This window comes from Crocodylus siamensis, chromosome 1 (assembly GCF_052110815.1).
Source record: "Crocodylus siamensis isolate JL-2025a chromosome 1, ASM5211081v1, whole genome shotgun sequence".
NCBI classification, from domain to species: domain Eukaryota; kingdom Metazoa; phylum Chordata; order Crocodylia; family Crocodylidae; genus Crocodylus; species Crocodylus siamensis.
This window is the reverse complement of record NC_143395.1, coordinates 306,819,678-306,838,216: the sequence shown is the minus strand read 5'-3', so window position 1 is coordinate 306,838,216 and position 18,539 is coordinate 306,819,678.

The window sequence follows — 18,539 nt, the reverse complement described above, 5'->3', positions numbered from 1 at the left end:
GGCACCATTTTTATTATTACTGTTAACCACTGTACTGAAGCTTTCAGATCTTTATCTATCACTATCTCTAGATTCTTCTTCTGCCTTGTATTTTGTACTATATGATTATTTAGGGCTAAAGCTCTTTTCTTATTTTGTGTCCCTAATCTTATTATCTTACGTTTCTCTACACTTAATTGCATAAGGCACTTATCTTCCTTTGGGCCCATTCTATCTGAGTCATTCTGACTTTTTTGCCCTTCTTCTTTCTATTGATTGCCCCTTTCTAGGATGTATCATCAACAAATTTCATTACCCTAGTGTATGTTCCTCCTCCCAGGTCAAAACATGTCCTAATACAAAACTACATGGTGCTGTAGTGGCTTTCGAATAAATTGTTACTCTTCACATGTACCTTCTCCCTTCGGTATCACAGCCAATTTTTAACCATTTATATAGGTCTGTATCTATAGCACATTTAATGACCTTGCAGAGTAAATTTAAGTGTGGCACTATTTAGTAAACTCCTCTAAAAATCAATTTATTTTTTGTTGATGGTTCTTCTCTTATGATTCTTTTTGTTGCCCATTCGATTACTTGTTAATGATTATTTCTGAATTATTGCTAGTTATCTTTAATTGCACTTTTTGGAGATTTCAGATGTACAATTTTGTGGTGCCAAAATACAGTAGAAGTAACTCCATTAAAATTATTTAAGGGTGCATGTAACAGGAAGCCAAAGGCTCCTGTCACTGGACAGGGGAGGATGAAAGGCTAGCTGGGCAGTGGGGAAGACTAGACTGCAGTAAAGTGGTGATTTGCACCTCAGTAGGTGAGAGAAATAGGACAGATGCACTGGCAGACGCAAGCTGGAGGCAGCAGAGCTGGCAGGGCAGGCTGCCAGTTAGATCTAACAAGGCGCAGCCATGCCAGAATTAAAGAGGCACCTGAGTGGAAGGGGCTGGGACTTGGGGCATTTAAAACCCTGCAATCTGAGCAAGAAGAGGTCAGGGTCAGACTAATCCAGAGGGAACAGAGCTACCTTGAGGGAGTGAGCTGCTGGCAAGACCCTGAGCAGCATGGAGCAGTGTTGCCAAGTCTCACAAGAAAAAAATGTGGCACTGCCTTTAAAAACAAGGCCAAAACAAGCCCAACCCATTTCAAGCCCCAAACAGCATCCTGATCCAACAGGAAGCTATGGGGAATTTTGGGGCAGCTATAGCCATTATAAGTCCCTACAAGTTCCACGCCCAGCACCATCCCGGCTGGCAAGGCGTGTCAGGGTGTAGAGCCTCTCTGCAGCTTGGTTGGGATCTTGTGGAAGTGACAACATGGTCTGGACCTGGAGCAGAGCTGTGATGTGCAGCCTGAATGCCCCAGGCAGGGATGGGCAGGCGGTGGATTGCAGCTCTGCTCCAGCTCTGTCACAGCTGCAAGGGGAGCTGGGGCAGAGCTGTGACCTGCTGCCTGCATGTCCCTGCCCCGAGCATGAAGGCTGCAGATTGTGGCTCTGCCCCAGCTCTGGACCACACTGCTGCAAGGAAGCAAGGCAGAGTCACAATCTGTTGCCTGCCCAAACCTGCCCAGCATGCAGGCTGCAGATTACTGCTCTTCCCCAGCTCCAGACAATGCTGTCACCGCTGCAAGATCCCAGCTAGCTATGGAACAGCTCTGCGCCCTGCTGCACACCCTGCTAGTGCTGCTGGAACCAGTCTCCATGGAAACGCCAGCCCCACCTATCACAGGGCAGCTGCTGCTGAGGTCTCCATGGAAACTTGTCCCAGCCATGCAGGCGGCTGGGAAGTGGAGTTCAGTCACAAGCTGGATCTGCCATTTTGCCCACCCCTGAACTATAACTGTTTTTGTCACCTGTTACAAAAAAGTCCCAAATAAGCAACCTCCAAATAAAACAAGCCAAAAACCCTCTTAAAAAAATTAAAGTGACTTTAAAAAAACAAACGCAATTCCGCTTATTATAAGCAGACTTGGCAACCTTGGCATGGAGCACTTGGGGACATTGGTGATGCGTAGGGGGTCCACGTGCACCCCCTAAGATTGGCTGCCACCTGCAACCCCCCCCCCCGCCACCGACACCACCGGTGGCATCTGTGGGTGGTCACTGATAGTTGCTGGCGGCTGCTGGCAGCGTCTGTGGGTGGTCGCTGACCACTGGCTAGTGCTTGCTACCCTCCCCACTGCTGACACCACTGCAGCCACCTGTAGGAGCTCCCTGCTCACTTCCATTATGACCCTGCTGCCGCCACTGTCACCACCACCCGTGGGTGGTCACCATGTCACCTAGCCTCTGGGGGTATGAATCGTTCATGCTCAAGAGACAGCAAGATGAGAGCCCAGTGGTGAGGGGGCTGGACAAGTGTTACTTTACCCTTGGAAAGGGCAGGAAACATTTATTTTAAAGCAGATGCTTACCCTTTTTTTTTTTTTTATAGTTTAAGCCAGTGGACTGGGTGAAGCTATAAAGGATGAGGCAGAGACCACAGAGGGGTGCCTGAGGGTCACACTGTGGTTTATGCTCTGGAGTGCCAGAGGGGTATGTTCATGAGCCCTGCCAGGGGCAGGGATCTGAGACTCAAGAAGGCAAATTGCATGAACCAGAGACAGGTCAGAGAGGGGGCTAAGGCCAGGAGGGCTAGAGCCCACAGCCCTGGAAGGGTGAACATAAGCATCCTGCAGCCTGGAAAGCCAAAACCTGGGCCAGGATGAGAAATAGGGCGTCCTGAACCAAGAAGGCCAGCCTGGGCCCAGGAAGAGCAAGAAGGGCTGAGGGCCCAGAAGCTGGGTCCAAAACAGTGGACATTGGGCTAAGGGACCCAGCCAGAAGAAAGAGGCCAAATCCAGGAAGGATGAAACCCCAACAGAGTGTGGTGGCTGGTGGGCCAAGAAGGACAAAGGGGTGAGAGACCTCACTACAGTAATAGTGTGTAGCACCTGGGAGGCCTGGCTGTTGTTAAAGTGGGGGATGGAAAGAACAAATCTAACCCTTAAGGCCAGCAGAGCCTGAGGAAGCAAGCACAGAGAGGCCAAAGACAAAGAGAGAGAAAGCCCCAAAGACTCACTAACCCAGGAGTGCAGCCTCCCTTCGCTATTTTCTTTTTTGTATCAACCAGTTGTGACAGACAGGTAAATGGATTGTGACCCCAGAAAATTTGAGTGACTCGAGACCAGACAAAGTGGAGCCATTAGGGAGCATCAGAGCAGCCTGTGGGCACCTTCGTTTTAGAGTACATAAGATGAAATCTGTGTGACATAAGAAACAACATGTGGATAGTAGTATATACACTTGTTATGTGTACAAAGATGTATTTATTTGTCTTAGGATGTATTGATTCATTTATTTATTATAAGTACAAGTTTGGGATGGCAATATTATTCATGCATATGTCATCTACCAATTAATTTGCTCCTGGCATCTCTGTAAGGTCCTGTTTTCTCTTTCATTAACCTTTCAATTCATTGTATATTTAAAACATATGGCTTGTTTTAGGATATTCATTGCAAGTATTCATTTTATGTGCTTTTTATGACTATTTCTTCTTCCTATTTATATTGCTAATTTATAGGTATGATCTTGAGCATTCATTAAATTGTCTTTTAACATTTGAAAATGACAGGTACCCCATTCTCATTTACCTTCACAAATGTGGAAGAATTGTTTAGTTTGCCTTTTCCCTGCCTCTCACAAAAACAAAACAATAAAATACTCTTCTCGTATGCTGGTCACATGTTAGATCCTGAAAGCTCTTTGAAGTTGACAAAGTAGAATTAACCATTACATGAAAGTGTATTTGGGGACAGGAACAGCTCCATGAAAGCAGCTATTTTTGAGTAATAATTAACAATCATTTAATAATCTTATAATAATCTTCAGCTGATGTAAATTGCCATGCAGATTTAAACCAGCTGAGGGTCTGACACATCAACTCTTTCCTTTCATTAGTTGCTATTTTAACTCGAATCAAAACTGAATTGTACATTTCTATAGTCAGAGGGGACATATGAAAAAAGGCTATTTAATTTCTGAAACCTTGTTCCCTTTTCACAGTGCATCTTATATTTCTGTGCATATCTTCTACACAGTTAGTTGTATGTAGATATTTACTGCCCCAAATAATATACAGTCATCATATTTTATATTATTGGAACTTGGACACGTTGTGCAGGATTTCAAAAGCACTCATTTATGGCCTAATTCTGCTCTGTATAGAAGTCAATGGGTGTTTTACAATTGGTATCAATTGAAGTAGATTTAGCCCAATGCCAAGGTTTCTAGGAAATTTTTACCCATTATTAGCACTTGACAAACAGCAAATAAGAACAGCGATCAGGTTATGATTAGTTTTAGTTTTTTATTCTGTGTGATTTCTTTGGAAGCTTTGGCATCCTAAAACACTGACCAAAAGCAGTATAAATATGTCCTGCAGAAGATGAAGATTTAATTGTCATAGTTCTGGTTAAATAAATAAACCAATAAAACTGACCATCCAAATTTCTATGCTCACAGAACCTACTTTATTAGCTTTGAGTTCATGGAATCCCAAAGGAATATGGATAGATCAGTTCAGATGCTGGCTGCTGTGTGCCTGTTGTTCAAATTTCAAAAGTAATGATGTCATAGCTGTCACTAACTATCTTGTGGTCACCATAACACTGCTTGTAATAAGTGATATGGGGAGTTTGAAATCTAGGCACTTGACTGTGTTGTAAGAGATAAATGTCTGCCCAGTGACCTATCACCCATTACAATGGATTGAACCTGTAAGCTGACATTGTACAGGTAAATGTCAATACAGCCGAACATCTGATGTACAGTGGAATTGTATTATCTCAAATGGACATTGTAGGTTTAAATGGCCTTTTACAAATCTTTTTTCAAGCAAATTAAAAGTCATCTTGGATAATAAATTTATTGGGCCACATTTTTAAAAGTTTTCTCCATGTTTGTGCCTATAATTGACTGTGGATACAAAATATCAGGCTAACATCAGAAATGTCACTGCTAGCCCCTCTATTTAGAAAGCATGGTAATAAGAGCTGGACAGGGCAGTACCACACCAAGCAGTGTATATGGGGTAGCAGGGGGCAGAGGGGCAAGTGGAGCAAGTGAAATAGTGCTCCTCCAATCCAGGGAGCCTTTGCTGCTCTCAATGTGTATATTTTGGGGGGTAAGTGAAGAGGCAGATGGGGCAAAAGGGCCAGCTTCTAGGGAGCCAGGCCACAGGGCCACGGCCAGATGAGTAGAGTGGATGCAACAGTACCCAAGGAAGGAAAGTCTTCCCTTCTCATTGCCCACATTCCTCTGCATCATGGTCTACAATGATCAGGTCTAGAAGAGAACTAAATGAGACCATAAGAAGCTCTCTTCTAGCTTTCACTTCCCACCCCCACCCCTAGTGCAGCACAGAGAGCTGAATGTGAGCCTGGGGAAGTGTAGTTGTGCAGTCTGGCATGGGGATGGAGGAGGCACCCACAAGGACATGATGTTCAGGGCTCAGGTAGGGAGTGTCTGTGCAGGTGTGCAATGCAGCACTGGGGCACCCATATAGGTATGTGGTGCAGCTGTGGCAGGGTGGCACCAATGCAGTATAGCAGGGAGCATTCACTTAGAAGTTGTACAGCCCTGGCACAAGTGATGAGACCATCAGCAGACTGAAGTCCATAAGAACATGGTCTTGACCTTCAGCTGTTCTTTCAGCCAGCATCTGAGGCACAGTACTGCTTGGCCATCAAAGATCCAAAGCTTTTTGTTATAAGGTATTTGCCAAGGTATAATCTATATATGGCCTTAGTTGATGGTTCATTATGCTGTGATAAAGCAAAGCAAACATATAGAGTAGTGCAAATCATCAGTAACAGATTATGTCAAATTAGTAGTATAATTGTCTTTGCTCATTAATGAAGAGAAAATTATTTGTATGATAGCAGTGTGACAATGCATAGGGAGACAGGACTGAGGACTGAGGAGGACATAATACATCCTTTTCCACCCAAGGAGTTTTGTTATAGTTATAATTTGGAATAGGGCAGTGAGTAAATTTTGAGTTTTAATTAAAAAAAAAAATCTAGACTCTCTCCAGGAGTTGTCCTTCCTTTCTAATTTCTCTCAAATGGATGAAGAAGAATCTTCAAAAGAGCAGTATTATGTACCAAATATCAGATTCCAATATCAGATCCAAAATGTTCAGTATTTGCCATTAGCAGCTACAGTATCAACAACATGACTTGAGATACTGCACTACTTTGCTTTCCTTAGACAAGGAAATAATTTTTATCTTTCAGATACCACTATACCTACTGATAAATATTGCCTTTTGAGTGGTGATGTTATACAGAGCCACCAAGTTAAATTTTATTCAAAAAAGTAAATTTAGGAAAGATGAAAGTATTGTTTAAGAACCCAATTCAGTGCCCATTTAAGTGAACAAAAACTTCTAATTGACTTCACTGGGATTTGCCAAAGATTACTGTGGATTTCACATTACTGGGAATCTTAAATCAAGATTGGAAGTGCTTCTTAAAAACATGTTCTAGTTTAATCATTGCTAATAAACTTGGAGTAGGAATTAATTCTGGGTTGTTTGATGTTCAGACTAGACAACCATGGTGGTCCATTTTGGGCTTAAAGACTAGAAAGCTAGCTATATAGAACGTTTAACATTTTTTGTGGCTATTTCTTTTCCATGTCTGGTGGAACAAGTGTCCAGCTATGCTGTATAGAAGAATAATATTCTACCCAGGATCTTATGCTACTGTATAAGAAAAGCCAACAGTATAAGAAAAGCCAACAGCATACTAGGTTGTATTAACAAGAGTGTCTTGCAAATCAGGGGAAGCGCTTGTTCTGCTCTAGTTGGCACTGGTGAAGCCTTCCTTCGAATAATTTATCCATTTTGGGGCCCAGTATTTCAAGAAACATAGGGACTGATTGGTAAGAGTCCATCAGAGTGACAAAAATGATCAGAGGCAATTTAGGTTGAAGATTAGGAAGAGCTTTCTGACTATGAGGGTGGTCAAACATTGGAACACCTACCTAGAGAAGTTGTGGAATCTCTGTCCAGGGAAATTTTCAAGAGCAGATTTTATAGACACTTATTCCAGTCTTTAGATGGGGGCTAGACTAGGTGAGCTTGGGAGGTCCCTTCCAGCCCTATTTTCCTATGAGCTTATGATCCTAAGAGAATGAGATATAGCAGGAATCTTTGAATAAAGAAATACATCAATGGGAATATTTCTAAACAGCAACCTTGCAAAAGTTAGAGAAGTTCTTATGGGGACTTTTCTATATGTCATTGTTTTACCTATAATAATATATAAATAAGCATGCATTTTTCTTTTAATTTATAATGTTATCAATAATTTTATACTCATTATGTAATTATTTCGTAATAATGGTAGAGGGGAGAATTTATATGGGAAAATAGTTAATTTGGGAAACAGTACAGACCGTGTTTGAGATCTTTTCATGTTGAAAGTTAAGCTAGGCTTTGGGTACTTGGTAACCTGACAGGTAGCAACTGTAATAGGCATCTCTCTGTTAGCACCGCTTCAGCAACTTGCCCCACTTGCTAAGATTAAGTCAGGAGTATCTGATCATGTTAGAAGTAATGTACTTCTTTGTTTCTGATATTCCACATTTATATTATTACATTATACTCCATGGTAAACTAATATGATACAATGCAATGTTTTTATTGGATCATGTGAAACAGACAGAAAGAAAAGGTTTATAATACATTAAAGGGCAGATAACCTTTTGGCTGTTGTTGCGAAGAAAAGGGCTGCCTCTGTCTGCATGTGACAGAATTGTTTGGCTTCATCTTCCATGCTTTGGATAAGTATGGCTGTAGATACTTAAGATAGAAGCATATAACTAAATCTATTGTCTGGGCGGGGGTAGAATGCCTCATTTAACAGGTTTATTCAAAACTGTAACTGATACCTAACACTGACCTTGTTACCTTTTTGGAGAAGGGGACCACTGAGGATCATTAGACATGAAGGGAGACAGAGTTTTCTGTGTGCACCTTTGAGCTTAGCAAACGTGCCACAAGTACATCCCATTGCATCTCTCCCTAGAGCTTTAGATTTGACATATCAAAAACAACCCACAAGCAACTTTATCATTTTAGTAGATCACACACTTTTTTTGCATTTTTAATTTTTGTTGGAGTCTCATTTAGCCAGGTTTGTCACAGATACTGTTGGTCTCACCTGCTCTGCAGGTACAGTACTATAGGACCAATCAAAGCAGGGACCAAAGAGATACAGTTTTTCTTGTCATCCTCTCTCCAGTGTTCTCTGCTATAAGGTTCAGATAAAAGCCTATTAAAAAATTCTTATGACCATTGTTAGTGTAACACACATGCTTGGGTTGTACTTTGTGTGTGTGTGGGGGGTTGTATATGCTTTTTACGTGGGCAAAATGGACCCTGTGTTTGGGCCATATGCTCACCACATGAGAAGCTGGGGCCTGTATCTAGGAAAAATATGTAAAACCCTCTGGCCTTATTGGCCAGGGGAAACAAAGGATTCTTCAGGCCAATTGGTCGGTGGGGGGACTGGAGTGTGACGCTCCCTGATTGGACAAGGCCAGGGTGATGTCATGCAAAGGGATATACGGTGAGCTAGGCTGATTCGAGGGGGCTGCCAGGGGGAAGAGCTGTTAGGGGTTACTGAAGAGTAAAGTCTCCTCCAAGGAAGAAAGAGTTTGTAGACAGTTGCATAGTCGGTAGGGTCGGAAGGGACCTGAGCAGATCATCAAGTCCAACCCCCTGCCATGGCAGGAAAGAGTATTGGGGTCAAACATCCCTGGCAAGCTGTTTATCCATCCTCCTTTTAAAGACTCCCAGGGTAGGAGCCAGCAACACTTCACTTGGAAGTTGGCTCCAGATCCTAGCTGCCCTGACAGTGAAGTAGCGCCTCCTGATATCTAGCCTGAATCTACCCTCTGCCAGCTTGTGACCGTTATTTCTTGTCACTCCTGGTAGTGCATGGGGGAATAGGGACAGACCAATGCCTGCTGGTCCCCCCTGACTAGTTTGTAAATGGCCACTAGATCCCCCCTCAGCCTTCTCTTGTGGAGGCTGAACAGGTTCAGGTCCCTTAGCCTCTTCTTGTAGGGTCTGCCCTGCTGCCCCCGATCATGCGAGTGGCCCTCCTCTGGACCCTCTCCATGTTGTCCACATCCTTCCTGAAGTGCAGCACCCAGGGCTGGATGCAGTACTCCAGCTGCAGCCTGACCAGTGTTGCATAGAGGGGGAGGATCACCTCTTTGGACCTGCTTGAGATGCATCTGTGGATGCATGACAAGGTATGGTTGGCCTTCCTGACTGCATTCCCACACTGCCGGCCCATGTTCATCTTGGAGTCAGTGATGACTCCAAGATCCTTTTCTGCCTCTGCACTAACGAGAAGGGAGTTCCCCAGGCTGTAGGTATGCTGCTGGTTCTTCCTCCCCAGGTGCAGTAACCTGCACTTGTCAGTGTTGAATCCCATCCTATTCTCATCTGTCCACCCCTGTAACCTGTCTAGGGTCTGATTGCAGCCTATACCTCCCTTCTAGCATGCCCACTTCTCCCCACATCTTAATGCCATCTGTGAATTTGAACAGGGTGCTTTTTACCCCCTCGTCCAAGTCATTGATGAAGATGTTGAACACTGCAGGTCCAAGGACGGAGCCCTGGAGAACCCCACTGCCCACATCCCTCCAGGTCGAAAATGACCCATCCATCACCACTCTCTGGGTGCGGCCCTCCAGCCAATTAGTGACCCATTTGATTGTGTAGGTATCGATGCCACAGTCTCCTAGTTTTTTAATGAGAACGGGGTAAGAGGCAGTGTCAAAGGCCTTTCTAAAGTCCAGAAAAACTATGTCCACCGCAACACCTGCATCCAAGGATTTGGTGACCTGGTCATAGAAAGCCACCAGGTTGGTCTGTCAGGTCCTGCCTCTAATAAACCCGTGTTGGTTGCCCCTAAGCATAATCTCCCCTGCTGGCCCCTCTCAGACATGTGCCAAGATAATTCTCTCAAAAAGCTTGCACAGGACTAAGGCAATACTAACAGACCTTAGTTCCCTGGGTCCTCCTTCCTCCCTTTTTTGAAAATGGCAACCACAATGGCCCTTTTCCAGTCCTCTGGCACAATGCCAGAGCACCATGAGTGCTTGTAAAGCTGTGCCAGGGGTCCCGCAATGACCTCTGCTAATTCCCTCAGCACTCTGGGGTGGCGATCATCAGGACCTATTGATTTAAATACATCCAGTCCCTGCAGAAGTTCCCTGACTAGGTCCTCACTGACCCTAGGCCTGGGTGCACCTCCCCTGGGGCCTATGGGGGTTCCAGGTGGGGGGATGACCCGGTCCCTGCTCAGAAAAATGGAGGCAAAGAAATTGTTAAATAGGTTAGCTTTGCTGTCTGGTGTGATGACCAGATTTCCTAGCGTGTCCTGCAGAGGCCCCACGTTACCCGGTACTTTCTTTTTACCCCCTATGTATTTAAAAAAGGGCATCTTGTTGTCTTTGATCTGGGTAGTTAGTCCCAGTTCCATCTCCACCTTGGCCTTCCTGACCGCCCCCCTATAGCCCCGAGCAACCAAGGTATAATCCTCCCTGGTGATGGCCTCTCCCTTCCATTGAGTGTATGCCTCCTTTTTAGCTAGGAGATGTTCCTGGATGCTTTTGGTGAGCCATGGGGGCTTTTGTGCCCTCTTGCCCCCTTTGATCCATGTTGGGATTACCTCCCTCCGGGTTTGGAGGATCGTCTCCTTAAGGAATGACCACTCTTCTTAGACACCCAACTCCCCTCCCCTCCATGACCTCAGTGTCTCCCCAGCTATTCTCTTTACCTCATTGAAATCCGCTCTCCTGAGTTTCAGGGCTTCTGCCTTCCTCCAGGCCTTTGCTGCCTTGTGCTGGATGGTGAATTCCAGCAGGCAATGATTGCTGTTGCCCAGGTGGTCAAGTACCCGCAGACCCCTCACCAGGTCATCGCCTGTGGCCAGGACCAGGTCCAAAAAGGCACTTCTCCTGGTGGGGCTGTGCATCTCCTGGGTTAGATGAAGGTCCTGTATCTCAGCTAGGAACCTACATGAGCGGCCAGACCTAGCTGACTGCTCTTCACAGCAGATGTCTGGAAAGTTTAGGTCACCCATGATGACCACGTCCTTTGACCTAACTGCCTCCATGAGCTGACTTAAGAATTCCTGGTATAGCTCTTCTCCTTGGTCAGGTGGTCTGTAGTAGACCCCCACCATTAAGTCCCTTTCCCCTCAACTTCCTTGGATGTTAACCCAGAGCACTTCAGTGTGCTCTTCCTCTGACCCAGTGCTACTTGTTGAGGATGTGTATTTCTCCTTGATGTAGAGTGCCACACCCCCCACCTTTTCTCTCTGTCCTATCCCTCCTGTACATTCTATAGCCCTTGATATTCACTGCCCAGACATGCGTTGGGTCCCACCATGTTTCAGTGAGTCCTACTGTGTCTGGGTTGGAGTTAGCTAGCAGGAGGGTAAGTTTTTCCTGCTTGTTCCCCATACTATGAGCATTAGTGTAGAGGCATTTGAAGCCTCCCTAAGATACATGCACTTTCCCCCTAATCTCAGTACTACCTGGGCCCCTGTTGCTTACCTGGGTATTTGTTCTGCTTGCCATCGGTCTAAGCTGGGCTGTTCTTGTGGGTGACTCTTGGTTTAGTGGTCCAAAGCTTCCTCTGCCCTTGTCTTCCCGTTCCTCCAATGAGCCTAGTTTAAAGCCCACCGGAGGAGATCAGCCAACCTAGAAGAAAACACACGCTTACCTTTGGGGGAAAGGTGAAGCCCATCCCACCCAAGCATGTCTCTCATCCTGTTGCATGGGTTGTTGTCTAAGAAGCCAAAGCCCACTTTGAGACACCATTTCTGAAGCCGTAAGTTGACCTCTCTGATGCAGGTCTTGTGTCATCTTCTACATCCACTCACTGGTAGGACAGAAGAGAATACCACCTATGCCCCTATCTCCTTCAGCATGCTCCCCAGAGTGTGGTAGTCCGTGAACAGGGAAGTTCACGTAGAGGGGAGAGAGAGAGGAAGAATTGTTCCATTATCTGAAAACTCTTCTCTTCTCCTTTACTTTTCCACTTTTCTTTGAGATTTTAAGGGATCAGTACTGGGGAAAAGAGTATTGGTTCCTTGGGTCTGCTGGCCAGGACTAAGGCCTGGTAGTTTAAACAGGGTTGAAACCTATGAGTTTCTAATCCTGCCAGTTTGGGCCAGCTGTAGGCATTAATCAACCTGACTCCTTTTGGAGTTTTTTTTCTCCCTGCTGTTTCATTTTAGCAGGCCATATAATCCAGTCCAGAAGTTTTGGGGTGCATGAATGCTGTCTGGAGCCACAATCACTCCTTACACACACACACAGCCTCTCTATGGGAGCAAATATTGGCATGCTACCATTACTCCAAGAGCAACATGGGGCCCCTTGCACTGCAGAAGGACCCACACTCTCTAGCAGTTTCCCCTGGTGCAGTGCACCCTATAGGCTATGTCTTGTAGTTAGTAGTATTTTAAATTGCATTTGGTGTTTTACTGTGTTTTCTGAAATAAATCTGTCTTTTGTGCTTACACTGCTTGCAAGGAGGGGGCTTTTGTTTATGTGAGACACCCTACTAATTCATTTATTGTTTCCCAGGTGGTCTGGGTGGGGGCTTGAACCAAGGTAAAATATATTTAGTACCCCAAAATTGAGCCTAGGCCTTGTTGCTGCCAGCCTGTGCCTGGCAGAAGGATTACATTAGTAACCTCCCTGAACCTTCAGAAAAGGTGTTGATCCCTTTAGAAGCAAAGGAATCAACTCCTAAAATCTATAACAATTGCATAGCTTTTAAAATCTAGGAAACTGGTGGAATTTGTATAGGAGAACATACTTCGTTCACTTCACCCTTTCATATGGTCAATCCTTTAGCTGTAAGGAAAAGGAAATTATCATGTAGTGATTATTACTATTGAGAAATCAGATTAAGAACACTCATTCTATTTCATTGTCTAACCCTTGTGACCATAGGCGACTGGTAGGAGGGCACAGAGGGGCACATGCCTCCCCTGACAGGGCCATCCCTATCCCCATCCCCACTGCCAGCTTCTGCAGGTGCTTGCCAGCCCCATCCCTGGTGCCAATGCCACTGGTGGCTCCTGCAGGTCCTTGCCAGCCCTGTTCCTGATGCCGATGCCAGCTTCTGCAGGTACTCGCCAGACCTGTCCCCGCCACCAACTTCTGTGGATGCACCCCCAGACTCAAGAGGCACCAGTCGCCCATGCTGGTGATAGATCTTCACCAAAACTGACTTCAAGCAAATCTGACTGCTGTTGGCCTGAAATATTGTGCCAGGCAGGTCTGAGTACAGCTCTTAACCTATTTGCAATGCACAGCACACACCACTTTTTAACTCATTGTGATATAAGACAGGGACCCCTTATGGTAAAAAAAATATATATATATATAATATTCTGACAAAGGGTTTTTTATCTCCCTTTTCTCCCTTTATCTCTGCATTTTCCTTATGTTCCTGTTCTTGGGTGCTTCCTGCTGTGAATTTATGCTGAATATTGATGAAAGAATACTTGATCAAATAATAAACAGTCACACCAAGAGTAAAAAACTGGGCCCTGAATTTTATGGGTTAAAACTGGACTGGCTAATTCACTGTCTTAGGTTTTAGCTGACTGGTTCTGTGTGATTTTGTGTACTTAAATTCAAATTTTTATCAAGTACTTGCACTGTATATTTTTAATAGATGGGAACTAGTGTAAATACTCCAACACCTAGCCCACACCAATCTCCATGTTACTATGGCTGCCCTTCTGTCAATACCTGGAACAGATAGTTTAAAGCTAGCTTGGGTATATTGACATGAGCTGTAGTAAAGGATAAATGTTAATACACTTGGATAAAAAACAACTACATGGACTGAAAAGTGACTAGAAGCTCATAATTAGAGAAATAAAAAACTGCAATGTATCAGGTTGGAGTGAGGTGTCTATTGCGTGACTGCTATCAGAGTTATATAACATCACATTTTTTCTATGCTCTTATTTGTGCACAGGCTGGAAACTAGTCCTTTCAATCCCTCTCTGTCATTTGCTTCTGCTTCCATTTCCTGCTATGCCTTTTAGATCAACTGCTCTGCCTTTCCTGGCTTGGGAAGTGGTTCTTAAGGTTCTCCTGGACAGTCTTGTTTTGTCACACTGACTGGTTTTCACTTTGTGGCTATATGGTGGTATGTGGAGCGCATTCCTTGAATATATCCAGTGCTTCCTTTTGACTCAGGCAGCAAGGAGCAGCTGTTGATTTATTGGATCTTCACGGGGGGATGATTTTTTTCCCATCCAATACTTAGGAGCTTTCATTGGCATTTCTTTTCAGAGGTGTCTAGTTTTTTGTCTAATATTTTGATAGATCTCCAGCTTTAATAATTCAGTTGAAAATTCTTATTTTTGTTCTGGTACTATATAGCTTTCATTTCCATATATTATTAAACATCTACAGCATTTTTTCTATGCTTGATAACTCTTTCTTCTGGAGGTCTCTGTCAAATAATGTAATGCTGTCCAGGTACAGTAACTGTTCTACCTTCCCGATATTTTTTGCCTCCTTCCTGTTGCAGTTTTGGTCTTTTGTGCCTTGTAACTGTGATGTGTGAGAGGCATTGGAGTAGAATAATTTTTTCGGTTCTTTGGAAAAATGGTTGCTTGGGAATGTAGGTGACTGGATTCAGTGGAATAAGAGGCCTCTTTTCGTCCTATGTATCCATGCTCCAAATGATGTTGTTGCCTGGCATCTAGATTTGACGGATGCTATAATTATTTCCTCCAGGTTATCTGCCTTTCTCACTTTTCAAGGATGCCACTCAATCAACAGTAAAATCTTGGGCACTTGTACACATGAGGGGGTTTAGTCCTTAAGGTTGCAGTATTTTTAAATTGGAGAAAACCAGGATCCCTGCTGATTAATAATATTTATGATGCTGCTCATATCTCTGTATATGGACTTGGTGATGTTGACAACTTTAGCTGAGATCCCATAAGACTGAAGAATGTTCTATAATGGAGGTCTGTGTGGGCCATCAAATTCCCTTTGAAAATCAATGAACAAAATGATTAGGAAAGGTTGTCATCCTGTGCTGTCTGCTATGATGGCCCTTAGCGTAAATATCTGATCTACAATAGATCTCTCGACCCTGCATACAGCCTGTTCTTTCCCAGACTTCGCACCGATTTCTTCTTTCATAATGCATAGGATCACACTGTAAATATCCTTCCCTGTGACAGAGTACTGTAGTGTGAATCCTCTCCAATTGCTGCAGTCAGATTATAAAAACTGGGATTTATTTTTTTGGATTTGGTTGTTATGTTTTGTTTTGCTTCTTTTTTTTTTTTTTTTGGTGATTGGGGGGGTTGCTTCTCCCCAGTTTGTGAATGACACCACAGTTTCTACTTTAATGTCTGTATTGAACCAGCATCAGAGTTACGGGTTTCTCATTTCCATTTTTCATTGAAACCTGGTGTTGAGGTAGGACTAGGTCTGTTGAAGGCTCCCTTGAAATCTTCTTTCCATTGTTTCTCTATTCTTCTGTTGCTGCAAACATTTTTCCATCTTCACTTTTGAATGGATTTTCCTGTTTTGAAATTTCTACACAATATTTTAGTCACCCAGAAACCATTTCTTCTTCACTACTTGTTACCTCTTTAACACATTTCCATTTTTCTTTCTTTTCATGGCAGTTCTCTTTGCCCTTATTCCTGGTATTCTTTCTTCACTTTTTCTAATATTTCATTGGTCTTAGCAGTCAGCACTGTTTCCTCAGTGAGGCACCGCATCACTCAGTTTATCCAATTCTTGATCTGTTTATGTTGGTGACTGCTGCAGCTTAAATCACATTGTTGCTGAGTATGGCCCATTTGGTTTTGTGTCCAGCCCCTGTATCATCTTCCTTGGTTTCTAACAGTGCCTCAAATCTGTTCCTCCACTCAGTGTAGAATGTCCCATTTTATTATTTTGGACTGTTGATTTTGTTTGCTGATTGTGTTGGAAGTCTGTCTCTTTCAGTTTTATTTTCAGTTTGGCAATGCAAAACACATTCACTGTGTCTTTACATTTCTCAAAAGATGACCAATCTCAAATAAATACAGATGTAACCAATCTGACTTTCTATTTTGCCATCTGGCAAGATCCATGCTTCTTTGAAGGAGAGAGTGTTTCCGAGAACCTAGCCAGACACTAAGCACAATTCAATCAGTCTCTTACCATTTGGGTCAATGATTCCTTAGCCCATGCTTCCCCATTGTTCCTTCCATTCGGTGCTTGTCGCTCCTCTTCAGTATTGAAGTCGTCCATCATGAGAAGTAAGTTGTGTTTTGGTATTCTGTCAATCACACTTAGGAGGCAATTGTGGAACTCATCTTTGTCCTTGTCGCTTTGTTCCTCTGTCAGAACACAGCACTGTATGATTGACATCTTTAGGAATCTGGTTTGGAATCTGGCATATAAGATGGACTGGTTGATAGGCTCCCAGTTGAGTGGTTGTTTTTCCCCCATAGAGTCTGTCATGAAAAGCACTACTCCCTCTGAGGGCTTCTTGTCACTCGGATGCCTCTGTTCTATGAGATCAGCATAAGTATCCTCATTATTTACCTTCATTAATGATCCAGAAGAAGGTATTAAGAAAACAGAATTCTACTGTCACTTGTAAATATGTAGGCTCAGATTACATCTAGGCTTAAGCGGGCCTTGTGAGGGAAAGAATAAGGACCTTTCCTTTGGCATACTGCTACAGTTCAGTAACACCTCCCCTCCCGCAAAAAAAAATTCAAGTGTAAATTTCTACACACACACATGCACATATGCTTTTTGCTGTCTGAGTGTAAGATCATGTCATTCATGGTATAGTTGTATATTTCCTCTCCTGTAAGATGAGAAATGTTTTCCTGAGGCACAGTTCTCTCTCAGAGCTCTGGACTGTGGTATAACTATAAATATATTCCAGTTCAGATATAACAGAATTTATCCCTAACTTAGATGGAGTTGTAAACATTCCCATGATAGAGAAATAATACAGATCCATCAGAAACATGGGCAGAAAATAACAGACATTCAGCTTGGGAAAACACATAGAAGTGGATGAAAGGTAGTGATTATTTGAAACAGGAAGACGCAAAATGAGGGTGTAACCTGTGGAGAAGAAATACTTAATGATGTATTAAGAATGATAAGTTATATCATCTAAGTTTATAATGTGATATTGCTCCAGAAAATGTTCCATGCTATTTTAGGTTGCCTTCTCAAAGACATAACTTTCTAGGGCAAGGAGATATAGGCATTCTGTACAGGATCTGTTGAACAGCACCTGGATAGGTCAAATAAAGCTGGACTTCGCCTTGCCAGAAAGATATTGACAATTTGAAGGGAATTTGAAAAAAAGACAACGTAATAGATCAGAAAGTTGATTTAAGAGGATTAAAGGAAAAATATGGAAGTTGCTGCTTGATTAAGCTATAATTAAAGTTCTGGTCCTGGTGGGGAAAAGAAGGAGGTAGGAACATAATAACAGGTTGAACACCTGGGCGACAGCGATCATCGCCTGCTGGAATTCACCATCCAGCACAAGGTGGCAAAGGCCTAGAGCAAGGCAGCAGCCCTAGATTTCAGGAGGGCAGACTTCAATGAGCTAAGGAGAATAGTCGGGGAAGCACTGAGGTCCCGGAGGGGAGGGGAGGGGAGCGGAGCCAGGTGTCCAAGAAGAGTGATCGCTCCTTAAGGAGATGATCCTCCAAGCCCAAAGGGAGGTAATCCCAACACAGATCAAAGGGGGCAGGAGGGCATGAAAGCCCCCATGGCTCACCAAAAGCATCCAGGAGTGTCTCCTAGCTAAAAGGGAGGTGTACACCCAATGAAAGGGAGGGGCCATCACCAGGGAGGATTATACTGCGGTTGCTCAGGGATGCAGGGGGGCAGTCAGGAAGGCCAAAGCAGAGATGGAACTGGGACTAGCTTCCTGGATCAAGGACAACAAGAAGTCCTTTTTTAAATTCATAGGGGGCAAAAAGAAAGTACCGGGTAATGTGGGGCCCTGCAGGACACGCTAGAAATTTGGTCGTCACTCCAGATGACACAGCTAACATATTTAACGATTTCTTTGCCTCCATTTTCCTGAGCAGGGACCAGAACAGTCACCCCCCCCTCTGGGCCCCCTCAGACCCCAGGGGAGGCGCATCTAGGCCAAGGGTTAGTGAGGAACTAGTTAGGGAACTTCTGGAGGGACTGGATGTATTCAAATCAGCTGTTCTGGATGATGTCCAACCTAGAATACTGAGGGAATTAGGTGAGGTCATTGTGGGACCCCTGGCATGGCTTTATGAGCACTCATGGTGCTCTGGTGTGGTGCCAGAGGACTGAAAGAGGGCAATGTGGTTCCAATCTTCAAAAAGGGGAGGAAGGAGGACCAGGGAAACTATAGGCCAGTTAGTCTTACCTCAATCCTGTGCAAGCTTTTTGAGAGAATTATTCTGGCACA